Source organism: Bufo gargarizans, chromosome 2 (genome assembly GCF_014858855.1).
Source record: "Bufo gargarizans isolate SCDJY-AF-19 chromosome 2, ASM1485885v1, whole genome shotgun sequence".
Classification (NCBI taxonomy): domain Eukaryota; kingdom Metazoa; phylum Chordata; class Amphibia; order Anura; family Bufonidae; genus Bufo; species Bufo gargarizans.
This window is the reverse complement of record NC_058081.1, coordinates 685,270,770-685,292,271: the sequence shown is the minus strand read 5'-3', so window position 1 is coordinate 685,292,271 and position 21,502 is coordinate 685,270,770. Positions and strand designations below refer to the sequence as shown.

Sequence of the window (21,502 nt, the reverse complement as noted above, 5' to 3'; positions counted from 1 at the left end):
ATGACAGACCCTCAAATCCAGCCCTGTGGCCTTCTCCCACCAGGCTCATGGAATTTGCTGCCCTCTATAACATAATGTACTTCCCTGTCAACAGCCAGCGGGATGTGAGGGTCCTTGGTCCTGTTGTGTGTGGGGTCTCTTCTTAATACGGCCATAATGGCTTCTTGGTTCCCATCCCCTATCTGCTCTCTATCTAACACTGAAAAAGTAAAGATTTGGAGTTGGACACTAAAGCCCTTCCCTTTGCCGGAACAGCCTGCCGGAGTTCCTTGGCACTAGTGTGAAACTAGCTTTAGCTGCACCTTTGCTCAGATGTTCCTGCTTCAACCACCTTTGGCCAGGACCTCCTGCTGCATTCAGCGCCTACATGGAAGGTACAACGGGATGTAGGCGGTACCAAGCAGGAAGGAAGCAGTGTTTATTGGCTTCTGCAGTTCCTGCTGCTAGTGTTGAGCAAACCGAAATCCACGAAGTGGACTTCGATCCAAATTCATGATAAATTAGATTTGCCGCAAAGCTAAATTTCCTCGTGCCTTATGCTAGTGAATCGATGTTACCTGAAATAGTGTAAAAAAAAAAAAAAAAGATCTTTAATCAAGATGGTGGTGGCTGGCCAGTCGCGAGAAAATGGATGAGGTAAGTATGATTTTTTTAAAGATTTTTTATTTATTTAACCCTCGTGGCATCTGAGGGATACAATGACGGGGAGCAGCACAATCGCCGTTCCCTGTCATTGCACCCACTACTTACAAAAAAATGTGCTTCTTGACCAAGTAAGGTGCATTCACATCACCGTTTAGCTTTCCGTTCTTCTGATCCGTCAGAAGAAGAGAGAGAGTATAAAAAAACTGGATCCTGTATAAAAACGGATCCTGTTGCATCAGTTATGCATAGGATTACACAGGATCCGTTTTTTTACAGGATCCAATAAAAAAAAACTGATCCTGTTGCATCAGTTGTCGTCCGTTTGAGCCATTTCCATCTAAGATCCGTTTTTTTAGACGGAAACAAAAGTACTGCATGTAGGACTTTTGTTTCCGTCTAAAAAAAACGGATCTCAGATGGAAATGGCTCAAACGGATGACAACTGATGCAACAGGATCAATGTTTTTTACTGGATCCTGTTTTTTGTTTCTCTCGGATGGATCAGAAGAATGGAAAGCTAAATGGTGACGTGAATGCACAAAGTGCATTTTTTTGTAAAATTCGACGAAGCAACCAAATCAAATTTTGGAATACTTCGCTCATCTCTACCGGCTGCATTCAGCGCCCAAATGGAGGAGTTGTACAGGAATGTAAATCGTTATGTGAGTGCGAGAAAGCAGAAGGGGGTCCATGCTTACCGGCCGGGACCTCCACCTTGGTTTCTCCTGGGTATGCCTTTGCATTACAACTATTTTTCCTAAGTCATCTTTGTGAGCACGGATATTTCTAGATATAGATTGCAGTCATTGTCCAGGGACAAGAACTCTACCCTTAGGCCTCTTGCATTGGGGTCCGCACGGGCACCGACCGTGGGGCCAGCCGCATGCGGATCTCGATACATTCACTTGAATGGGGTTCTCGATGCATCCGTTCCGCAAAAAGATAGGACAAGTTCTATCTTTTTGCGGAACGGAAGCACGGAACGGAACACCACCTGTTCCATTCCACACCGCATCTCCGGATTTTATTCACTTCAATTGGGCCGCATCTGTCATGCGGAATGCACATGGCCGGTGTCCCATGTATTGCGGACCCGCCGTATGCGGGCCGCAATACGGCCACAGACACAAGAGGCCTTAAGTGGATGAACTAAGTGGATGCAATATACCCTAAAAACGTGTGAATCATTGCATTTTTCCTTCTTTTTGAGTAAGAGGGTGCCCCCTCCACTGAGCTTCTGCCATGACGTGCCCTTATTACACGCACAGCAATACATGCACCTGGCATTTCTATGGGTAAAGTCTCTACAACCTCAGTGGTTGATGATCTGGAAATCATTAGTAAGGAGCAGGAAGCATTAAAATCAGAAAGAACGCACATTACCGAGGTTTGTGCTAATGAACGAGCGCTGACTTCCTGAAGGTAAGGACATCAGGATCTGAGAGGCTAATTATAATAACCTGGAGGATTTCATTAGGTTTACAAAAAAAAATGAAAGAAAATAAAAATTAACAAAAATAACAGTGGTGAGCGAATTTCTTGAAATTCATGTCGGGCCCGATTCTATCGAATTGCGTGTCAAAATCATTGCAGATGTGATTTTATTGGACCCTTGTGCAGAAGAATTTTGCCCGCTTCAGCATCTAAACAACTAAGCTGGCATCTTGCCATGCTCATCAAGGGCCCAGTTCTTTCAGGCTTCGCTCTGCACTGCAATGGCCAGTGTTGTCATCATGCAGTACCCCAGCAGGACTGCTGCAAAGGTTTAACTAATACCGAACAGATAATGCAATATACTTGAGTTAAATGTTGTGTTTTGTTGTGTTTCATGTGAACTCAACAGCACTGTATCAGCAACCTAACAGTTAATGTTAGGCAGACTGTTTAGATTACCAGGTGATGGACTAGGTCTGCCCCCATGGTCAGTGAGAGTGATAGTCTAGTCTGTGGAAAGCTAAAGGCAAGAGGTCTATGTGGACAGTTCCTGCAGAAGCTAGGTCCAAGCTCAGAGAACCCATATGTGTGACCCTACAGCTGCCAGAAAAGCTTTAAAATCTTTACTATCAGAGTACACCGAAAGGGAAGGAGACCAGACATCTTGGAAGGTCCAGAACTCAAAGGCCGTGCATTGAACTCAAACAGCAAGGAATTGTACACATTTATGGTGGAAAGGCTTTGCTTCTGTGGAGGGGAATACTGCTGATGCATCCCCCATACTTTGGCTTGGCCATCCATATCTCCTAACCCTCAGTCCGGGAACTGCAGAAGAAATTAATAATGACCTCATTGCATGCCCGTGGTTCTGCTGAGAGACTATAAAGAGTTTTTTGGAAAGAGAGGGACAGGGAGTAATGCAAGTACCATGACTGTTGCTTCTACACTGCTATTGAGAAAGGATTGGAACTGTGACTTTTTCTGCTGCACCCATCATTAAAGTCAGTAAAGAGAAGCCATATTTATTGCAATGAACAGGCCTTGTTATTGTCTCCATCATTCGCTGGCTCCTGCATCTGCACTCCTGCCTTGCACCCATTCAAACCTACTCCATCAAGGGTACCCCAACTACCACCAGACAGAAGCCCCAATACAAGATGTGCCCTAAGGGAAGAAGGGATGTGCCCTCCAGACACTGCACGGCAGGGCCCAAGCAGGTGACACACAACCCTGGTGAGCTGCCATTGCCTGACGTCTAAACACATGCTCCCAGTTGAGGTGGTCTGGTGGACGATGTAAATATTCACCGCTTTATTCTGCTCATAAAGATGGTCCAGAATATTCCATTCTATTGAAATGTCACAGATCAAGCAGTGCAAAAGCAGAACTTTTTGTCGCTGCAAGTCCAGAAGGGCTTTTTTTTACCATGTACCCCATGCAGGGATCATGTGTTATCTCCCCCAAATGCAGCACTTACACAATGTTCCGGCTATTATCGCAGACCGTGTTGCCCAGTTGTAGTTGGTGAGGAGACATATTTATCTTTTGAACTTTGCTGCTTGATACACATTTGCAACTGAGCCTTTGTGTGGTAACTCTCTCCTAGGCCGATCAACTCTAGCACAGCATGGCAATTCCTCATTTTAAATATATGATAGGAGGGAGGGTAGTGGAAGCAACACTCTGTGATGTGCCACCCCCATGGCATATCATGTCCTAGGTCTATAGAAATGCAGAGTGGCGTGGTGCGGCCCTTAATAGTCTTTGAGTGTGTCACGGTGCTCATACCTGGATACAGCCGATCCCCAGGGTTAGGCTCCGAAACAATAAAGGGGAGAGTAATGGTGGGGAATAAGTCGAGTCCAGACTCTTATAAAGATCAACAGCTTTACTTGCATCAACTTGCATCCTGACAATATTCAGGCTTTCTCCTGGTTCCAGCAGGCTTTGGCATAAACTGGCAGGCAAACTTCAGTACTCTGCTCTATTCTGGAAGCTGAACTTCAGGACTGTTCTGGTATCTCTGGAGTGGGGTGCTTTTGGCTGCTGACCCCCTCGTGATACTCTGTCTGTAAATCTATAATGAGTCAGGGAGTTACTTCCCTTCGGAGAGACTGCTACATGTTTTATGTCTTCTTAGCTCAACTATAAGTAAAACGGAATAAACTAGAACTGCAATTTCCTTCCTTCTTATAGAAAGCAGTACTGGCCCACTTCTGTCCAAAAGGGGGAGAATGGAATGGTAAGTTTCATTCTATCTAAAGATAGCTCTGCCATATACACACCGCCACCTGCTGGTGAACCAGGCATATTCACGTACAAAATAGTTGCATAACAATTATTATTGATGCACGATGACAAAGGACCTGGAAATAAATACACATATGGCATAAATGTTAGACCATTAGAGAGAGTAGCGGAGTGCAGAAATGGTCATACCACTTCAGGGTATAATAACTCTGTTATTGTCCATTAAGTAGGACTGCGACTGAGTTGGAAATTGAGCTGGAGGTGGCTAAGCGCTTGGTGTGTGAATCAGACACAAACGTGGAGATGTCATGGAGACTTGGCCTTGTTGCTGCGGTGTTACAATGCTGCTGCTACGCAAAACATTGACCCAGTGAGAGGTTAAAGTCATGTACTGTCCCTGTCAGTAATAGCTGATTCAGGTGTCCATGATGGCGTGCAACTTGCTGCACAGCAATAATTGCAAGGAGTGACCGACGTTCTCCACCACTTTACAAAGATGACTTTTTGTGAGAAATAATGAATGCAATGTATCTTCCAGTGAGGCTGAGCTTGTGCCATTAGCTCCCTAAAGGCTGTGAAATTGACTAAGTGGTAGAGCAGCGACTGCACTGCCAGAATCTTGACAGGAGGGAGTTCAGTTGGCACCAAGCAGATTGCTGGGAAGTAGAGTTGTCCCCTGACCATACATTCCATTATGGATGGCTGGTGATGTAGGGCAAGGAGGAGTCTGAGTGAGTAAAGCAGGAGCTAATGATGTTGAGGACAAAACTGTACTGCTTGTGGATGCATCCTAGCTGCTACAATGATAATTGGCAGAAGAAGGACAGTCTTGTTCCAATTGCTGGCTAATTTGATTCTTCTATGTAAGCAGATAATGCTTCCTAGTGTGCTGATGAAGAACCATACTTCCTATATTTGTGTGTGAATGTTCACAACTTATTTTTAGCCTATAGATATTGTACACAGCAACGGTCTTGGGCGCAGGCACACAACTCCTCAACAGGAAGACTATATTAAATATCTTTCATAGCACATGGAGGTTTGTCTCTTCTTAGGAAAAAAGTAGATGGGTCACTGGAATGAGTAGAGCTAAAACGTAACTTTTATTGAAGTAACTAAAAGTAACACAAAGTGATTGTGCAAAAATAACAATCAAAGGATCAGTCACCTCAATTCACAAAGGAAAATCAGGCAACCCTGCTTAACAGGGAACTGTACTAATGTGTGCTGATGGTCCCAAGTAATGATGTTCAGACAGGGGGTACCCAGATCGGACCAGTATCCAGTACATGTACCCTTAGTAGTGGGTAATTCGAGGACTGCCAGTATTGGGTATAGAGCTGGGTGTTATGTAAATGAGGCTCATTTGTTTACTCCAGACCCAGAATATACTCTGAGTAGCGATCAATGGTCGTGTGTGCAGACTGATAATTTATTTGCCAGTAAAGCAGACTTGTCCTATGCACTGGACCAATGACACAAGTGATCATTTTGCTGACCACTATATTTTTCTATGTCATCACCCACTGAACTGGTACGCTACTTATAAAGAGGAGGGCTGCATTCATGAGGCTGGTGCTCACATTATAGCCTCTATCATGTATGCCAGGTCTTGATTCCACAAGCAGGATCCGTAGCACACAGCCCCGGTCTCTCTAGTGCCTAGGTTGTCGTCCCCAGCCTGCGATGCATACACCCAGGCTGGATTGGTCAGGTGAACCAGGTGCTGAGTACTGATGCTGGCTACTATCTCTCAATGCATTTTGTGTGTTTGTGATTCATGCAAGCACTACCTCAGAAGAGAGTTTATATCAGATGTGAATGCAGTAACATTGGTCTACCACAGTTGATGGTGTGTGGGCGCCTGCCAACACTAGAGTGGGCATAAAAAGTAGATGCTCAACTAGGAGGGGGAAGTGAAGACACAGATAATGTAAATGAAGTTCTTCTCTGGGGCTGCGAGGAAGAAGAGCAAGAAGAATGCTGTGATCGATGGCACAGTGTCAGACTCAGAAGGGATTTCAACATCGTCTTACTGTTGCTGAAATGATGTATAAGCCAACTAGTCCACTCTGCTATCATCTTCCTCCGAAATAATAATATGGTGCTTGAAGGAAGCAAAGAAGCTGTGGCTTCATCACTACAGCCATGCACATTCTCACTTGCAGATGCAGTGGCACAGTTCCTTTACAGATGGTTTACTACTAGTGATGGACAAACATCGGCCGGGACGATTCGCGAAAGCAATCGCATGAGCGCGATCAAATGTTGGCGAACTGCAAGTTCACTTTAATGGCAGGTGAACATGAAAAACCTTCAGGTCATATTTGCAGCCACCAAACACTTACTAGAAGTGCACAAAAAGTCCCACAACATGGACAGTGACATACCAGAGGGGAATCAATGGCAAAAATTCCCACAAAAAATATTTATTTTAATCAGGGGCCATTTTTATGCGTTTTAAAGAGAAACTCTCAAAAAGGTGCCCTGCTGGACCCTAGAAAAATAGTATTTTAGTACAAGGCCCCAAAAATGAGGCATTCACCTGACATAAAAGAACAAGTGATTATGTGGCTGGAGGTACATTAGATGGCAGGTGGATAACAAGGCTGGAGGTACATTAGGCGGTCACCGTATAACAATTTTACTGTTGGCCAGTTAGATTACAGGCCCCAAAAATTATGCAGTCACCGTACAGAAAATATTAACTCATTATGTGGCTGGAGGTATATTAGATGGTCATTGGATATCAATTTTACTGCAGACCAGTGGAGTACAGGCCCCAAACATTAGGCATTCACCTGACATCAAGTGATTATGTGGCTGGAGGTATATTAAATGGTCAGTGGATATCAATTTTACTGCAGGCCAGTACTCATACATGTCAAATACATATGTTTAAAAGAACTAAAAATATAAAAATGGATTAAAAATATGGCTAACGAAATCCCCCCTCTTGAAAAAAAGCCATTGGTAATAGTTGAAATTCAATTAAACGTGGTCGTCACAGGTGTTGAATTCCTCCGAGAGCCATGCATCATTTATTTTTAGAAAGGGGTAGTCCACACTGTCGTTAGCTAGGCGAGTGCTCTTATCGGTCACGATTCTCCCTGCTGCGCTGAACGTCCTTTCGGACAGGACACTCGACGAGGGACAAGCCAAGAGTTCCATGGCAAATTGTGCCAGATCTGGCCACAGGTCAAGCCTGCACACCCAGTAGTCAAGGGGTTCCTTGCTTCTCAGAGATTTAACCCGATGTAGTCGGACACCTGTCGGTCTAAGCGTTCCCTGAGGCTGGATCCAGAGGGTGGCTGTCAATGGGTTGGCTGCAAGAATAATCTTATATCCGAAATGACCAACACATCTTCAAACCGCCCTCTTCTTGCATGCACGGTGGGATTGGTACCTGCAACTGTTTCTCTGTGGGTCTAAATTCCTCTGCCAGCGCCCGAAACAGCAGAATGCAGCATCTCTCGAAGCAAGGCCTGGAAATGCTGCATTCTGACAGCCCTCTCTGATGCTCGTAACATGTCTGCCATTTTGTGTTTGTAGCGGGGGTCTAAGTACGTTACCACTCAGTACTGGTCCATGCTCTTTATGCTTTTTATACGGGGGTCCCTCTTCAAACATGAAGGCCCCCATTTGCACTAAATTGGAAGCTGTGGAGCGCCCTGGCTCATGCTCATCGTCCAGGAGAATGTCATCCTCAGTCTCCTCCCCCCATCCACGGGCTACACCAGGTTTCCCAGAAAAGTTTAAAGCCTGCTCTTCTTGCTCCTCCTCCTCCCCCCAGCCACCATCCTCCTCTGACTCTTCTTCAGACTCCTGCTGATTTGTCTCAGATGGAGTAGCCCCCTGGGAATTCATCCAGCATTGCGACTTCCTAATCTTCCTGCTCCTTGACGGCTTGATCAATGACACGACGCAATGCACGCTCCAGAATGAAAGCATATAGTACGATGTCACTGATGGCGCCCCGGCTGCTACTGACCAGTTTGGTGATCTCATCAAATGGCCGCAGAAGTCTGCATGCATTGCGCATGAGCAGCCACTGGTGCGGTAAAAAAAAACAAGCTCCCCAGAACCTGTCTTGCTGCAGAGTTCGTACAGGTAGTCGTTAATGGCACGTTTCTGCTGGAGCAGCCTATCAAGCATATACAAGGTGGAGTTCCAGCGCGTCGGGCAGTCACAAATCAGACATCTGAAGGGCAAGTGGTGTCACCGCTGAACGTCAGCAAGGTGAGCTATGGCTGTGTAAGAGATTTTCCTGTCCTGACGCAAGATGTCCTGGACCCCGGGGGTATTTGGCAACGAAACGCTGCACGACTAAGTTCAGGACGTGTGCCATGCACGGCACATGTGTCATTTTGCCCTGTTTTAGCGAGCTCAGCAGATTGGCACCGTTGTCACACACCATTTTACCAACTGTCAAATTGAGCTAAAAGGAGTGCAGGAGTGGTGTGGCTCTTGGCTTTCAGGCACAACAGCCGCAGCACAGCATGGAAACGTCTCACCTGGCACCAGGGGTGTAGCTAGAACTGACTGGGCCCCATAGCAAATTTTTGTACTGGGCCCCTCCCAAACTTAATGGACGCACTCATACACACACTCGCCACATACATGGACGCACTCATACACGCACTCACCACATACATGGACGCACTCACCACATACATGGACGCACTCATACAGGCACTCACCATATACATGGACGCACTCATACACGCATTCACCACATACATGGACGCACTCATAAAGGCACTCACAACATACATGGACGCATTCATACAGGCACTCACTACATACATGGACGCACTCATACAGGCACTCTCCACATACATGGACGCACTCATACAGGCACTCACCATATACATGGACGCACTCCTACACGCATTCACCACATACATGGACGCACTCATAAAGGCACTCACAACATACATGGACGCACTCATACAGGCACTCACCACATACATGGACGCACTCATACAGGCACTCACCATATACATGGACGCACTCATACAGGCACTCACCATATACATGGACGCACTCCTACACGCATTCACCACATACATGGATGCACTCATACACGTACTCACCACATACATGGATGCACTCATACAGGCACTCACCATATACATGGACGCACTCATAAAGGCACTCACCATATACATGGACGCACTCCTACACGCATTCACCACATACATGGACGCACTCATACAGGCACTCACCATATACATGGACGCACTCACCACATACATGGACGCACTCATACAGGCACTCACCATATACATGGACGCACTCACCATATACATGGACGCACTCCTACACGCATTCACCACATACATGGACGCACTAATACACTCACCACATACATGGACGCACTCATACACGCATTCACCACATACATGGACGCACTCATACACGTACTCACCATATACATGGACGCACTCATACAGGCACTCACCATATACATGGACGCACTCATACAGGCACTCACCATATACATGGACGCACTCATACAGGCACTCACCATATACATGGACGCAGTCATACAGGCACTCACCATATACATGGACGCACTCCTACACGCATTCACCACATACATGGACGCACTCACCATATACATGGACGCACTCATACAGGCACTCACCATATACATGGACGCACTCCTACACGCATTCACCACATACATGGACGCACTCATACACGCATTCACCACATACATGGACGCACTCATACACGCATTCACCACATACATGGACGCACTCATAAAGGCACTCACAACATACATGGACGCACTCATACAGGCACTCACCACATACATGGACGCACTCATACACGCATTCACCACATACATGGACGCACTCATACACGTACTCACCATATACATGGACGCACTCATACAGGCACTCACCATATACATGGACGCACTCATACAGGCACTCACCATATACATGGACGCACTCATACAGGCACTCACCATATACATGGATGCACTTATACAGGCACTCACCATATACATGGACGCACTCATACACGCATTCACCACATACATGGACGCACTCATACAGGCACTCACCATATACATGGAGGCACTCATACACTCACCACATACATGGACGCACTCATACAGGCACTCACCACATACATGGACGCACGTATACAGGCACTCACCATATACATGGACGCACTCATACACGCATTCACCACATACATGGACGCACTCATACAGGCACTCACCACATACATGGACGCACGTATACAGGCACTCACCATATACATGGAGGCACTCATACACTCACCACATACATGGACGCTCTAATACAGGCACTCACTACATACATGGACGCACTCATACAGGCACTCACTACATACATGGACGCACTCATACACTCACTACATACATGGACGCACGTATACAGGCACTCACCATATACATGGAGGCACTCATACACTCACTACATACATGGACGCACTCATACACGCATTCACCACATACATGGACGCACTCATACAGGCACTCACCATATACATGGAGGCAGGGGTGTAGCTAGAACTGACTGGGCCCCATAGCAAATTTTTGTACTGGGCCCCTCCCAAACTTAATGGACGCACTCATACACACACTCGCCACATACATGGACGCACTCATACACGCACTCACCACATACATGGACGCACTCACCACATACATGGACGCACTCATACAGGCACTCACCATATACATGGACGCACTCATACACGCATTCACCACATACATGGACGCACTCATAAAGGCACTCACAACATACATGGACGCATTCATACAGGCACTCACTACATACATGGACGCACTCATACAGGCACTCTCCACATACATGGACGCACTCATACAGGCACTCACCATATACATGGACGCACTCCTACACGCATTCACCACATACATGGACGCACTCATAAAGGCACTCACAACATACATGGACGCACTCATACAGGCACTCACCACATACATGGACGCACTCATACAGGCACTCACCATATACATGGACGCACTCATACAGGCACTCACCATATACATGGACGCACTCCTACACGCATTCACCACATACATGGATGCACTCATACACGTACTCACCACATACATGGATGCACTCATACAGGCACTCACCATATACATGGACGCACTCATAAAGGCACTCACCATATACATGGACGCACTCCTACACGCATTCACCACATACATGGACGCACTCATACAGGCACTCACCATATACATGGACGCACTCACCACATACATGGACGCACTCATACAGGCACTCACCATATACATGGACGCACTCCTACACGCATTCACCACATACATGGACGCACTAATACACTCACCACATACATGGACGCACTCATACACGCATTCACCACATACATGGACGCACTCATACACGTACTCACCATATACATGGACGCACTCATACAGGCACTCACCATATACATGGACGCACTCATACAGGCACTCACCATATACATGGACGCACTCATACAGGCACTCACCATATACATGGACGCAGTCATACAGGCACTCACCATATACATGGACGCACTCCTACACGCATTCACCACATACATGGACGCACTCACCATATACATGGACGCACTCATACAGGCACTCACCATATACATGGACGCACTCCTACACGCATTCACCACATACATGGACGCACTCATACACGCATTCACCACATACATGGACGCACTCATACACGCATTCACCACATACATGGACGCACTCATAAAGGCACTCACAACATACATGGACGCACTCATACAGGCACTCACCACATACATGGACGCACTCATACACGCATTCACCACATACATGGACGCACTCATACACGTACTCACCATATACATGGACGCACTCATACAGGCACTCACCATATACATGGACGCACTCATACAGGCACTCACCATATACATGGACGCACTCATACAGGCACTCACCATATACATGGATGCACTTATACAGGCACTCACCATATACATGGACGCACTCATACACGCATTCACCACATACATGGACGCACTCATACAGGCACTCACCATATACATGGAGGCACTCATACACTCACCACATACATGGACGCACTCATACAGGCACTCACCACATACATGGACGCACGTATACAGGCACTCACCATATACATGGACGCACTCATACACGCATTCACCACATACATGGACGCACTCATACAGGCACTCACCACATACATGGACGCACGTATACAGGCACTCACCATATACATGGAGGCACTCATACACTCACCACATACATGGACGCTCTAATACAGGCACTCACTACATACATGGACGCACTCATACAGGCACTCACTACATACATGGACGCACTCATACACTCACTACATACATGGACGCACGTATACAGGCACTCACCATATACATGGAGGCACTCATACACTCACTACATACATGGACGCACTCATACACGCATTCACCACATACATGGACGCACTCATACAGGCACTCACCATATACATGGAGGCACTCATACACTCACCACATACATGGACGCACTCATACAGGCACTCACCACATACATGGACGCACGTATACAGGCACTCACCATATACATGGACGCACTCATACACGCATTCACCACATACATGGACGCACTCATACAGGCACTCACCATATACATGGACGCACGTATACAGGCACTCACCATATACATGGAGGCACTCATACACTCACTACATACATGGACGCTCTAATACAGGCACTCACTACATACATGGACGCACTCATACAGGCACTCACTACATACATGGACGCACTCATACAGGCACTCACCACATACATGGACAGACTCACATACGCACTCACCACATATATGGACATATATACTGTGTATATATATATATATATATATATACACACACACACACATTACATACACATGAACTTTCAAGTAGTTATACACCTATTTCTACAGACAGACACTATTTCTACAGACAGACACTTACCTTTCCTGTAGACAGCTGATGTCTGGTCCTCACAGGCAGCCTGGAGAAGTAGGTGCCGTCACCCCTCTGTGCCATCCAGTGACAGCAGTAGTAGGTTTTAGGCGGGACCAGTCTCCCTCGTCCCACTCCCAGTCCCTCCTCCACACAGCAGGACAGGTAACAACCACCCCCAACCCCCCCCCCCCGGACTGGCCCCGCCCCGGCCCCGCCCCCTCCACTGCCTGAGTCCGCCTCCTACTAACTAGAGGGACTGGGTGGGAGGACTCAGGAGGCGGACTCAGGAGGCGGACTCAGGCGGTGGAGGGGGCGGGGAAATTCATTCTTTTCCTGCACTGCGGTCTGCGGGCGGCGCTGGTGCCAGCCTGGCTCCGCCTCCGCTACGCCCCCGTTCCGGCCCCCTCCACCGCATCCGCCGGCCTACCTCATGTTGGACCGCCCGCGCCCCGCCCACTACACTGGGCGGGCGGTCGGCCCTGGCTGCCTGTGAGTGCTGTGATTATAAAAAAAAAAAAATGATGCGGTCCGGACGGGCGGGCCCCCAGTGGCGTAGGGCCCCATAGCCACTGCTATGGTTGCTATGGCGATCCCTACGCCACTGCCTGGCACGTCGAATAGGTTCTGGGGAGCTGGGGGGGGGGCACAGCGGAAGAGGCGGTAGCAGTGGAAAAGGAGGAGTCAGCTGAGGAGGAGACGGAGGATGGAGTAGAAGGAGGAGAAGAAGAGGCAGGCCTGCATGCAATCTGTGGCAGTAACACCAAATCCACACAGGTGCCATGGGTTGCATGCTTGACAGCCATCAGAAGGTTCACCCAGTGGGCAGTAAAAGTTATGTACTTTCCCTGCCCGTGTTTGCTAGACCAGGTACCTGAGGTCAGATGTATCTTGGCACTGACACTGTGTTCCAGAGATACATTCACTTGCCGCTGAACATGGCCATATAGCTCTGGGATGCCCTTCTGGGGACCTTCCATTGTGGTGTGCCAATGGCCACAAATTTTCTAAAGCCCTCCAAGTGCATCAGTTTATATGGCAGTAGTTGGCGGGCTAGTAGTTTCGACAAGCCGGAGGTCAGCAGTTGGGCAAGAGGGTTAGCCGGCGTCATCAACCACGGAAGCCTGCCTTTTGCCAGATGAACGCGACAAAGGCACGGTGGAAGGTGGAGTGGAGGAAAAATGGGAGGAGAGAGGAGAAGGAGAAAAGGCAGGACGTGGAGCACCAGGAGTGTGGCTTTGTGGGTTCTGACCGTGTTGCTCCCATTGGGCTCGGTGATGGGAGGCCAGGTGCCTTCCTAACGTGGTCGTCCCTAGGTGAGTGTTGGGCTTACCACGACTTATTCGTTGACAGCACAGGCTGCAGATGGCAGCACTATTGTCAGCAGCTGACACGTTAAAAAAAGCCCACACTGCGGAGCCATGTGCCGGCGTCCTGTGCGCCAGATGTGACCGTGCATGGTGAATGGCTCGCTCCAGATACATTTGCAGTCTGCTTTTTCCTCCTGTACACTGCGAGTTCTGCCTGCTTCTCCTCCTTCTCCTCCCTATCTGCTGCTCCTTCTCTCCCTCTGAACTCCCCTCCTCTTCCTCTATTGTGGGCACCCATGTGGTGGTGGTAGTGGTGTCTTTGTGGGTGCACTCAGCAGAGAGTGAGGAGGATGCTGATACAGAGGTTGAGGAGGGTGCAGAAGCAGAAGGCTGAGTGAGCCACGCAACCAAATCTGATACGTCTTTTGATGTAATCGCACGCACCTTCTCCAACTTCCCACTTAGGCTCCGGCCTGGTGCTCCTGCCCGACCCCTATCACCCCTGCGGAATGGCCTGCCTCTTCATCTGCCTGTCATTTTCAAAATGACCCTGTGACAAAGTCCCTATAGAAGAGCAGTATTTTTGGAAGCAGGTGTATAGAACCCCTTAATGATTATTTGCTGGAAGCAGGTATATTAACCCCTTAAGGACTCAGCCCTATTTCACCTTAAGGACTTGGCCATTTTTTGCAAATCTGACCAGTGTCACTTTAAGTGCTCATAACTTTAAAACACTTTGACTTATCCAGGACATTCTGAGATTGTTTTTTCGTCACATATTGTACTTCATGACACTGGTAAAATGAAGTCCAAAAAATTATTTTTTTGCATTAAAAATACCTAATTTAACAAAAATTTGGAAAAATTAGCAAATTTCAAAGTTTCAGTTTCTCTACTTCTGTAATACATAGTAATACCCCCAAAAATTGTGATGACTTTACATTCCCCATATGTCTACTTCATGTTTGAATTATTTTGGGAATGATATTTTATTTTTTGGGGATGTTACAAGGCTTAGAAGTTTAGAAGCAAATCTTGAAATTTTTCAGAAATTTACAAAAACCCAATTTTTAGGGACCACTACAAGTCTGAAGTCACTTTGCGAGGCTTACATAATAGAAACTGCCCAAAAATGACCCCATTCTATAAACTACACCCCTCAAGGTATTCAAAACTGATTTTACAAACTTCGTTAACCCTTTAGGTGTTGCACAAGATTTATTGGCAAATGGGGATGAAATTTGAGAATTTCATTTTTTTGCCTAATTTTCCATTTTAACCCATTTTTTCCACTAACAAAGCAAGGGTTAACAGCCAAACAAGACTGTATCTTTATTGCCCTGACTCTGCCGTTTACATAAACACCCCATATGTGGCCGTAAACTACTGTACGGCCACACAGCGGGGCGTAGAGTGAAAGGTGCGCCGTATGGTTTTTGGAAGCCAGATTTTGCTGGTCTGGTTTTTTGACACCATGTCCCATTTGAAGCCCCCTGATGCACCCCTAGAGTAGAAACTCCATAAAAGTGACCCCATCTAAGAAACTACACCCCTCGAGGTATTCAAAACTGATTTTACAAACTTTGTTAAACCTTTAGGTTGCACAAGGTTTAATGGAAAATAGAGATACAATTTCAAAATTTCACTTTTTTGGCAGATTTTCCATTTTAATATTTTTTTTCCAGTTACAAAGCAAGGGTTAACAGCCAAACAAAACTCATTATTTATGGCCCTGATTCTGTAGTTTACAGAAACACCCCATATGTGGTCGTAAACTGCTGTACGGGCACACGGCAGGGCGCAGAAGGAAAGGAATGCCATACGGTTTTTAGAAGGCAGATTTACCCCATTTTAGAAACTACGGGATAGGGTGGCAGTTTTGTTGGTACTAGTTTAGGGTACATATGATTTTTGGTTGCTCTATATTACACTTTTTGTGTGGCAAGGTAACAAGAAATAGCTTTTTTGGCAGTTTTTTTTGTTATTTACAACATTCATTTGACAGGTTAGATCATGTGGTAATTTTATAGAGCAGGTTGTCACGGACGCGGTGATACCTAATATGTATACAATTTTTTTTATTTATGTAAGTTTTATACAATGACTTCATTTTTAAAACCCCAAAAATGTTTTAGTGTCTCCATAGTCTAAGAGCCATAGTTTTTTCATTTTTTGGGTGATTATTTTAATTAGGGTCTCATTTTTTGTGGGATGAGATGACGGTTTGATTGGCACTATTTTGGGGTGCATATAACTTTTTGATCGCTTGCTATTACACTTTTTGTGATGTAAGATGACCAAAAATGGCTTTTTTTACACCGGTTCTTTTTTTTTTTTTTTTTACCGTGGTCACCTGAGGGGTTAGGTCATGTGATATTTTCATAGAGCCGGTCGATACGGACGCGTCGATACCTAATATGTATACTTTATTTTTATTTATGTAAGTTTTACACAATGATTTCATTTTGGAAACAAAAAAAATCATGTTTTTTCAGATTTTCGGCGATTATCTTGGGTAGGGTATGATTTTTGCGGGATGAGATGACGGTTTGATTGGTACTATTTTGGCTTACATGCGAATTTTTTTATCACTTTTATTACCTTTTTTGGGAAGTAAGGTGGGCAAAATTTCAATTTTCTCATCGTTTTTATCTTCTTATTTTTATGGCGTTCACCGTGTGGGGAAAGTAACATGACCGTTTTATAGATAAGGTCGTTACGGACGCGGCGATACCTAATATGTGTAGTGTATTTTATTTTTTTAATTTTTATTCAGTGATAAATGTGTTTTTTTTATCTTAACTTTTTTCACTTTTTTTTCCATTTTTTTGACACAGACCCACTTGGTTCTTGAAGATCCAGTGGGTCTGATGTCTGTATAATACAGTACAGTACACTATATAGTGTTTTGTACTGTATTTAACTTACACTTTGTCTGAACAGATCTATGCCTTTAGCACAGATCTGTTCAGCACCATGGACAGCAGGATGCCTGATAAGGCGTCCTGTTGCCATGGGAACCTTCCCCATCTGCTCAGTTGTGGCCACAACTTTGTAGACCGGGAAGGGTAAGGAGGGGGGCTCCCTACCTCTGTCACCCCATCCTGTCTGGGGGCTGCAAAGGCACAGCAGCCCCGCGATGGGAGAGGGAGGGAGCTCCCTGACAGTTAACCTTTTCCATACAGCGGTCCGTACGGACCGCGGTATGGAAAGGGTTAAACGGCTGACATCTGCACAGATGTCAGCCGTTTATACCAGAGTGTCAGCAATGTGCTGACACTCTGGTATAACCACTGAACACCAATGAATTTTCAAGAGGATCGCGATCCCGCCTGCCGCACCGCCCGCCTCCCGCACCGCCCCCACCGCCCACAACCCCCCCTCCCCAACCCGCCGGCATAAAATCATGCAGAGGTGCAAAGGGGGGTGCAAAATCGATATTTTAGGCACACTAAAGTTTCTGATCCCCGCGGTCAGGGACCGCGGGGATCAGAAACTACAGAAAGCGCAGCAAACCGCAGGTCTGAATTGACCTGCGGTTCGCGGCGATCGCCGATACGGGGGGGGTCACATGACCCCCCCCTGGCGTTGTGACAGGATGCCGGCTGAATGATTTCAGCCGGCATCCTGTTCGGATTAACCCCCGGGGCGCCGCAATTGCGATTTAAACTTAGGACGTACTGGTACGCCCTGAGTCCTTAAGGATTCGGGAAATAGGGCGTACCGGTACGCCCTAAGTCCTTAAGGGGTTAAACCCCTTAATCTGTTTTTTTGGTGGGCAACAGGTATATCACACCAGTTGCAATTAGTTCCAATAGCGTTTGTCTCTCTGTATAGCTGCGGTATCTCAGCAGAACCGCACACAACTGCCGCACAATACAAATGCACTATAATATACTTTCTATGTTAGAAAGTATATTATAAGTATATCACACCCCTCAGTAAGTCACACCTATCGATAGCACACCTATACCAGTCCTTAAAAGGACTTTTGTGGTAGCTAGCATTTGGTGTCCCCTCACACAGCAACCTCTCCCTACACTGGCAAAAGACTAAATGTAAAATGGCAGCCAGATCAGGTTTATTTATAAGGTAGGGTGTGTGTCCCTGTTCTGAAACATCTCAATTGGCTGTCCTGTCCCACCTGATGGATGTGTCATGGGTCAAAGTTCGGCTCAATGCAAAAGAATTTGGTGTCGGCTGACATCGCCATATGTTTGCATGTTCGGCGAATCGCGAACGAGCAAAGTTTGCTGCATAATGACCGCCTGGTGAACCGCAACGCCATCTGTTTTTACTACACATTTTATTTTAACGCCTATTTAAACAATGAGAAGTCACAAGTTTGGTATGCTAATTATTGAATGATGAAACTTTCCAGCAATTTTATTGAAAAAATATTCAGTTGACTAGAGTCCAGTGCAAGTATGACACTTAAAACATAATCAGGCAACAGATTTAAGTTTTTTTAAATTAATTGGTCTGCTACCTGGCTTATGTACAGTGGAAAATGAGCACTGTAGCTTTAAACGCTGATTTGCAGTGCAGCACAGTCTGTTTGTATGTGCATAGCTCAAGTCTTGTAACACAAATAGTACACTAAATGACCATGTCCTGACCGTAGTGCTAAACTTCATTTTTCTATCAATTAATTAAATCTAACTAAATACCAGTGGCGTACTGCCAATATAGGCAGACCACGCAGCTGCTATGGGGCCCGTGGGAGGGGGGGGCCCGGAGTGCATGGAAGCAAGGGCCGGCTCCCAGCTACCACCATTCTTCCTTCTCTGCTGCTGGACTGCATTTAGTTTTACTTTGGAGAAAGGGACAGCACAGTACCGTGCAGGGATTGTTCCTTTCTCCAAAGTAAACTTTACCGATCTGACATGAGCAGACAGCTCCCCCCCCCTCCTCCTCTCTGCAGTGTGATATTCCTTCATGTGTGAGGAGGGGGCGGAGCCAGAGGAGCCGAGGCAGCAGCAGGAGATAATGGAGACCCTGCACCTTCTGACCTCCGGTGTCACTGTGCCTCCAGTATAAAGTTCAGTCCCTCACCGGTCCTCCTACACAGCAACAATGGGGTAAGTTACTGTGGGAGGGAAGTCAGAGTCCTGATTGAAACTGCTGCCAGAGAACATCTTGTGTCCCCCTGCTGTTCCAGCCCTTCACAGACCTGCCCACTGACTATCTCACCTATACTTCATGCAAAGCAAGAAGTTATGTCTCCCAGTGACTCCCCCCCCCATCAGTGGCATTTCAAATTTTCCCAGCCCTCACCCCCATATGTATGATGTAATGTCTCTGGAGGTTATATCAGCGCTGGAGCGTTATAAGAGAAGCAGCTGATATCAGTCACATAGGATGCAATGTCTCTGGCGGTTATATCAGCGCTGGAGCGTTATAAGAGAAGCGGCTGATATCAGTCACATAGGATGCAATGTCTCTTGCGGTTATATCAGTGCTGGAGCATTATAAGAGAAGCGGCTGATATCAGTCACATACGATGTAATGTCTCTGGAAGTTATATCAGCACTGGAGCGTTATAAGAGGAGCGGCTGATATCAATCACATAGGATGTAATGTCTCTGGAGGTTATATCAGCACTGGAGCGTTATAAGAGGAGCGGCAGATATCAGTCACATGTGATGTAATGTCTCTGGACAGTGCACAGCCCCCATCATTTAACCCCCCAGGTGCCACGATCAATGCTGATCGCGGCACCTGTGAGTGAAGGCGGAGGAATGCGGTTCCCTCTATAAAAAAAAATTATGATTTATCCATAAGAGTTTTAAAAGGTTATTTATACATTGTATTTCTTTACTTATTAGCAAATGGGTGTGGCAGCGGAGGAGCCACGGCCAGGGGTGGGTAATGGGCGGAGTTAGGGGGCCCAATTCAGATTCTTGCTATGGGGCCCAATGATTTTTGTGTACGCCCCTGCTAAATACAGTATATCTTTCAAGTCCCTAAAATTGTCCTTGTTAGACCCAAAACTCACTGTGTCCCCTCCTGTCACATCAATGGACAAGCTGATAATACGTATGTGGGGTCATTTATCAAACTGGTGTAAAGTAGAACTGTAGCCCATAGCAACCAATCAGATTCCATGTTTCATTTTCCAAAGGAGCTTTTCAATGGGAGGTGGAATCTGATTGGTTGCTATGGGCAACTAAGCCAGTTCTACTTTACACCAGTTTAATAAATGACCCCAATAGTGTCTCTGTTTAGGACAATATATTGTGCCTAATGACAAATGATCATACTGCTGCCAGTACTATTGCTGCTGCTATTACCCCTACACAGCTTACCTCTTCCACATCCACACTGTACTGGTTCTCCCAAAAAAGGGGGGAATTTTTGGATGATTGTTCAGAACAAGCAACAGTTTTTTTTAATTTTATGTATTCTCTATTTTATGCACTTATACAATGCTGATATATTCCACAGCACTTTACAGACATCATTCTTCATCACTAACTGCCCCCGGTGGAGCTCACAATCTAAGCTCCCTATCAGTATATCTTTGCAGTGTGGGAGGAAACCGGAGAACATCTATGCAAAAAAAGGGAGAACATACAAACTCCATGCAGATATTGTCATTGGTCGGATACTAACCTAGGACCCCAGCACTGCAAGGCAATAGGGCTAACCACTGAGCCACCATGCTGCCCTCATCCCATAACACCATGTGTGTTCACACACCCTCTCCTGGACACTTTTTGGAAGCTTTGGAATATGAAAAAGCATGAGACATGTGCCAGTGCGCTGTGTTTTTAAACACGCTGTATGTTAACACCATCAAACGTGTTTACCCATAGCTATGTATGTCATGGTCACTCTGACATTATTTACTAT

The 21,502-nt window shown here is 46.3% G+C and overlaps 1 protein-coding gene across 1 annotated transcript in view; it reads left to right on the top strand.

Moving 5' to 3' along the window:
- The window catches only part of LOC122926977 (phospholipase A2 inhibitor and Ly6/PLAUR domain-containing protein-like), a 48,721-nt gene that overhangs the window by 5,882 nt on the left and 21,337 nt on the right, over positions 1-21,502 (top strand). The window lies entirely within an intron of this gene.